We start from the raw sequence: 6997 nt of genomic DNA on the forward strand, positions 1-6997 counted from the left end.
CTCACCCTTCTGCCCCCAACCCTCACCTCCTTGTACCCCCAATATGTTTTTCCCAATAAAAAAAATTTTAAAAAAAAAAGAAAGTATGGACTTAACACAACTGATTAAGTATTAGGGAGTACACTGACCAGAAGTTTCTTATAAATAGCTTGCTTTTAATCTTAGCAGGACCAATGATAAAAAACAATCATGAAAGCATTAAATTGCTAATAAGATGGTAGTTATTTGGTAGTAATTATTGTTCCATGACCAAAGAGAGGCCATGACTCTGAAGAGGGGTGGTACAAAAGAATAGGTCTAGCATTTTTTTATGGGTGTATTAGTTAGTCCTGAAACAGGAGCTGAGAAATGAGCTATGTTTGTGGCAGCCTTGAGGGTCTCAGGGACAAAGGCTGGTATATAGTCTTTCAAGGGTATGGACTTTGGAGGGCTGGTTGCCTCCCAAGAGTAAGGTAAACAAGAAGCAATTCAGACCTCACACAGATTGGATCTTGGCTTTGAGTCATCTCAGTGGTTCAGAAAAATCTTAAACCTTGAACTTGAACTTTATTTTGAATGACTAGTGCCTCCATGCATCTGGTAGGAAGGAGAAAAAAAATCCTATAAGGAGAAAAATATCATCCTAGGCTACCGATTATTTCTTTCTAGTAGGCTGGGTAGACTATCAAGTGTATCTACATACTAAGAGAGAAGACATAGTAAGAGAGAAATCATAAGTAATAGAACCGGATTCATAAGAATGCTAAATCGTAGGTTCATCAAACTGTGTAAAACAACGATGCTTATTACATGAGAGAAAAGCAAGGGTGGCGTTTTCAGAAGAGAACTATAAAAAGTAACAACATTTGAAAAGAGTAAAAGAAAAAATTCTATAATTCAGACACAATAACTGGGATTAAGAAAATAGATATGTTTAAAATTAGACTAGGCACAGATTGGGGGGGGGGAAGTCAATGAATTCCAGGGCAGAGCAGAAAAAACAATTCTGTATTCAGGGCTACAGACAAAAAATAATGGAAAATATAAAAGATAGGGAAATAAAATAGGGGATTTTTAGGGACCTCTTCAAATTATTGAGAAGTAATTATGTCAGTTTGAGGCCTAAGATGCATCTAATTCAGGCCATAGTCTTTCCAATTACATACTATGCATCTGAGAGCTGGGCAATGAATAAGGATGGTAGAAGAATTGATGCCTTTGAGCTGTGCTGTTGGAGAAGAGCACTGAACATCCCATGGACGGCCAAGAGAACAAACAGATATGTCTTGGAGAGGGTGCAGCCAAAATGCTCTTTGGAGGCAAGACTGATGAAGTTTCACCTCACATACTTTGGGCATATTTCTAGGAGGTGCTATTCCTTGGAGAAGAACATGATGCTAAGGTGGAGGGTTGGCAAAGAAGAGGAAGACCTTCAACCAGGAGGCTTGACAAGGTGACTGCTGCAATGGGCTCTTGTGTATTAGGAAGTGTGAGTATGATGTAGGAAAGAAAAGGGTTGAAATCTTTTTTTCACAGGGTCGTTATGAGTCAGGTTTGACTTGACAGTACCTAACAACAAATAATCAAAATTACCATGAGCTATATCTAATTCCCACAAAACGTCCAGGAAACAACATATGCTGGTACTGGGCGTGGAGACACTGGAACTCTTATCCACTGTTGTTGGGATTATAAAATAATACAATCACTGTCAAAAACAGTACACTTTTTTCTTAAAAAAAAAAGGAAATAAAACCAACTACCTGTATTATGGATTATACCTGTATTATGCAGATGACATAAGTTTGCTTCCTGAAAGTGAAGAGGATATGAAATGTTTGCTGCAGAAGATCAAGGACTACAGTCTTTGGTATGGATTACATATCAACATTAAGAAAACAAAGGTCCTCACCACAGGACTAACAGTCAACATTATGATAGATGGAGAAAAGATTGAAGCTGTCCATGATTTAATCTTCATTGAACCAACAATCAACATCCTTGGTACAAGTAGTCAAGAAATCAAGAGACATATTGCACTGGGCAAGTTTGCTGTCAGGGACCTCTCCAAAATGTTGAAGAGCAATGATGTCAGTTTGAAGACTAAGGTGCACCTGATTCAGGCTATAGTCTTCTCAATTACCTGCTATGCATCAGAGAGCTGGACAATGAATAAAGATGATAGAAAATTTGATATCTTTGAGTTGTACTACTGGAGAAGAATATCCCATGGACCACCAAATGAGCAAACAGATATATCTTGGAGAAGGTGCAGCCAGTATTCCTTGGAGGCAAGGATGGTGAAGCATCATCTTTCGTACTTTGGACATGTATCTAAGCAAGGTTATTCCTTGGAAAAGGACATCATGCTTGGAAAGGTAGAGAGTCAGCGAAGGAGAGGGAGACCCCAATGAGAGAAACCAACATGGTGACTTCAGCAATGAGCTCGAGGGTGTCAGAGATGATGAGAATGGCACAGGATAGAGTTCAGATCAACTATTCATAGGGTCGCTGTGAGTCGTACTTGACTTGATGGCATCTAACAACAACAACCACCTTATGATCTAGGAAGCTCTGGTGGCTGAGTGGTAAGAAGTTGCACTGTAATCCCAAAAGTGGAGGGTTCAAACTCACCAGCTGCTCCACAAGAGAATGATGGGAAATCTTGTCTGTGCAATTTACTCCCTCCGGAAACTCACTAGAAAGTCAGCTATGGGTTGGTTCCAATTTGACAACACACAACAACCACCACCACTACCTCATGATCTGGGTTTCTTATTTGTAGATCTATCCCCTAACGTGAGAGACATGGACAGAAATATGTACACCATATTCACTGCAGCATTATTCACATAAGATGGGACAAAGATTCTCACCACTGGGCCAACTGGCAGTTTTATGATAGATGGCAAAGAGATTAAGATTGCTAATCTTAATTTCAGTTTGCTTGGTTCCACAATCAACACTCTTGGCACAGCAGTCAGGAAATCAAAAGATGAATTGCATTGAGAAAGTCTGTTGTCAAGGACATCTCTAGAGTACTGAAGAGCAACAATGTCAGTCTGGAGACTGAGGTGTGCCTGATCCTGGCCATGGTCTTCACAATTGCTTGCTATGTATCAGAGAGCTGGACAATGACTAAGGATGACAAAAGAAAGATCAATAGATTTGAGTTGTGGTACTGGAGAAGAGTGTTCAACATACTGCCAGGAGAATAAACAGGTCCATTCTGGAGAGGGTGAAACCAAGTTGCTACCCGGAGGCAAGGATTTTGAAGCTCCGTCTCACATATTTTGGTCATATAGCCAGAAGGGATCAGTTTTTGGAGAAGGACATCATGCTTGGAAGGGTGGAGGGACAATACAGGAGAGGAAGACCCTGGATGAGATGGATTGATTGGAGACATGGGATTAGGTCTATTCGAGATGATAATATTGGCTCAGGATACAACAGGGTTCAGAGCTAATGTACATAGGGTCTCTGTGGGTCGCGGGTGACTTTGACAGCACATATCAACACAACATCCAGTGGACAGTTTTCTAAGAAAGTTAATTCTTACAGTTTAGGAGGTGAGAAGTTAAAATTCAGAGCAGTAGTTCTAGGAGAACGTTCTCTTAGTAGAAGAGCTTTTGCTTTGTGATTTCTGGGAGACCTTTTCATATATTAGTGTTCATATGACCCCATCTCTGCTTTTCTTTCTTGTTTATTTAATCTTCTATCCTCTTCATTAACATACAAAAGATAAATGCAATCTTCAAATGAGATTACAGTCTAAGACATATTGTTGTTCTGAGTCAAAACTGGCACACAGCCAACTTTCCAGCAGGTTTTTAGAGGTTGAAAATAGTGGAAGAGGAGTAACCGGGTGGATTCGAACTGCCCATCTTTGGGTTAGCAACACAATTCCCTACCCTCTAGACCACCAGAGGTCAGGAATTATAATACATATTTTGGAAGGACACAATCCCTAACAGTGCCCCTAAACAGATGAAGATAAACAAAATGGGGTATATACATATGATAGAATACTATGCAGCTTTAAAGAATAATGAGCCCCCAAAACATTTTACAATATGAATGAATTTATGCTGGGTGAAATGTCAATCACAAGGGCAAACAGTGTATGATCATACTTTTACAAGTCAAGAATAGATATGAAGAGGCCAACACTCATCAGTGGTTGCGAGGAACAGGTGGGGGAAGAATGGGGGAACACTCTAAAAAGATTTCAGACACTTGTTATTCTTGGTTATTTCTCGTGAAAAGTAGTACTGAATGTGAATGAAGTACACACAGCCTGACCAAAGTAAATGATGTCACTAAAAGATGAATAAAAGAAAAAGCTATTTAAAAAAAAAAACAGTAACAAAAGCAAAACACCATGTGTAGTCACACAAATATATGTGTGACTAGAATATAGGCATATATGTGTATGGGCAGAATATGTGGTATATGTGTACACAGAGAAGAATATGTATAGGCACAGGTATACCAGGTGTACATATATATGCCCAAGATTTTTTTACATACACACACACACACACACACACACACACCAGGTGTACATATATATACCCAAGATTTTTACACACACACACACACACACACACATTTTGTTGTTGCTGTGTACCATCGACTTGGAAGTGACCCATAGTTGACCCTCTGGTAGGTTTTCAGAGGTACACAACACAATATATATATGTGTGTGTGTGTGTATAGTTTATCCTCCAGTGGGTTTTCGGAGGCAGTAAATCTCATGGGAGTTGAATGCCTACTTTTCTTCAGCAGAGCTGCTGGTGGGTTCAAGCTGTGTACGTTTGCACTGATGGTGTGATTCTTTACCTTTAAGCCACCAGCACTCTCTCTCTATATATAATGCCCACATAGGGGGAACTATTACAGATACTTCTTAGGTAAAAACAGACATCTCACAAGACTGGTCCTGTGTTTGAGGGTTTAGGACTACAGCGTCATGGACCAACTCAGTTAATTGGTTTGCTGTAGGTCATCAGGTGTATGTTCAACAATCCATCATGGTGAATAGTGTGTTTTACAGGATCGTAAATGCCCATCAAGATACAACTATTAGACTTGACGTGTTTGGAGTAAAAGTATTTTCAAAACTAATTGTCTACACAAACTAGTTTCATCTACCCTGAGAGCAAAATAACTAGGTGATGCCTGGGCCCCACTACCAACTGTTCTGATCAGGACCTTACAGATGGATCCTGACAGAATGGGAGTCATGGTGGGGAAATGGAACAGAAATAAAGTTCTTAAAAAGTCCACAGATACCCACAGATACTGAGACTAGAGGACTCTCTGAGAATGTAGCACTGTAATATTCTTTAAACCTTAAACTAAAAATATTCTTCTAGCTAAGGAACAAATAGGCTCTTAAAATATAGTTGTGTTGTTGTGTACTGTCAAGTTGGCACCAACTCATAGTTGACCCTCTGGTGGGTTTTCAGAGGTAGTAAATTGCATGGAAGGAGGTTGCCCATCCTTCTCCTGAGGAGCAGCAGGTGGATTTGAACCAAGTGCCCTTGGATTGCCAGCACAATTCCTTACCACCAGAGCTCCTTATGTGGTAAAAAATTACACCACAGATGAGCAGGTAATAGTGGTAGGGAAACTATGGTTATCATTATGTGACATCAAGTCAGAACTAACTAATAGCAGACCCTCCAATGGACTTTCAGAGGCTCTAAATGGCACAGGAGATTGTCCATCCTTCTCCTGGGGAGCAGCTAGTGGATTCAAACTGCCTGCCTTAAGATTGGCAGCACAACTCCTTACCCACTAGGCCACTGGCAAGCAACCTAGAGTACTGAAAATAGTGCAACCAGAATGGAATGAATGAGAATGATAACACATTGTGGGAAATAGAACTAGTATCACGGAATAATTTGTGCAGAAATTGTTAGACGGGAACGACACTTGCTCTGCTTTCACCTCAAACACACTGATATTATTAAACAACAAAGAGTTCATAGATAGTAAACATGTGACAATTCAATGGGAAGAGCAGAAGACAAGCGAGTTTGAAAGTAGAGCAAATAAACAAAAGAGAGAAAAAATAACCCCAAGAAACCCAAATGGCAAAAGCGCTCGAAAGTTATAGTAAAAAGTAACATTGTTCTATAGCATTATCATAATGTTAGCTACTGCTCATGTAATTGGATGAACACTTAGTTCATACACAGTTGGTGCTAAGTGAGAACAGGTACCCCACCAGGCACACACATATGGCAGCTGTATACTGGTGCAGAGGTGCATTGGAGGGCCAGCTGTGAGTCAGACAGGACTCAACAGGAATAGTGAGTGAAGTCAGCACTATTTGAAGGAAATGCATCTTTATTAGAGAGCTTTGGGGCATAATTCATAAGGTGTTGCTGCTGACCCAAAGGTGGTGTCCCCTCGGGCAGTCCAAATCTAGCAGGTACTCCAAGGGGGAAAGGTGTGGACAAGCTCCTCCGACGTGATTTATCGCCTTGGAAAACCTGTCGGAGTCTGTTTCAACTCAAGGCAATAAACGTGAGTTTTGATCTGAAGAGAAATATTAAGGAAAACCAGTAATAGAAGATCATGATGTAATTTATGGCACTAACAAGAAAGTGTATTTGCAGAAAAGTAAGTTTTATTCCAAATGTTGGCACAAATATGAACTGATGTGTAACAGGTATGTTTTTAAGGGTTAAAAATTATTAAGCAATAGAATTTGGTCCTGTTCTTCTGTCTCGGAAGTCAGATGAAGAACACGTCACTAGTACAATTCTGCCCTCACTAGTCATTTTCATCATACAGAAAATCTAAAATCTTTGGGAGGTCTCATTTTATTCCCCTCTGAAAACCTCTTAACCATTTTATTTACCAAATTATATTTGTTTATAAGATGTTGTTGTTATATGCCATCGAGTCGTTTCCGTCTCATAGCGACCCTATGCACAACAGCTCTAAACCCTGCTCTATCCTGCGCCAACCGCACCGCCTCTGACACACCCATCCCGATTACCCC

This window comes from Elephantulus edwardii, unplaced genomic scaffold (genome assembly GCF_000299155.1).
Source record: "Elephantulus edwardii isolate Elephantulus edwardi_28Jun2011 unplaced genomic scaffold, EleEdw1.0 scaffold00009, whole genome shotgun sequence".
NCBI classification, from domain to species: domain Eukaryota; kingdom Metazoa; phylum Chordata; class Mammalia; order Macroscelidea; family Macroscelididae; genus Elephantulus; species Elephantulus edwardii.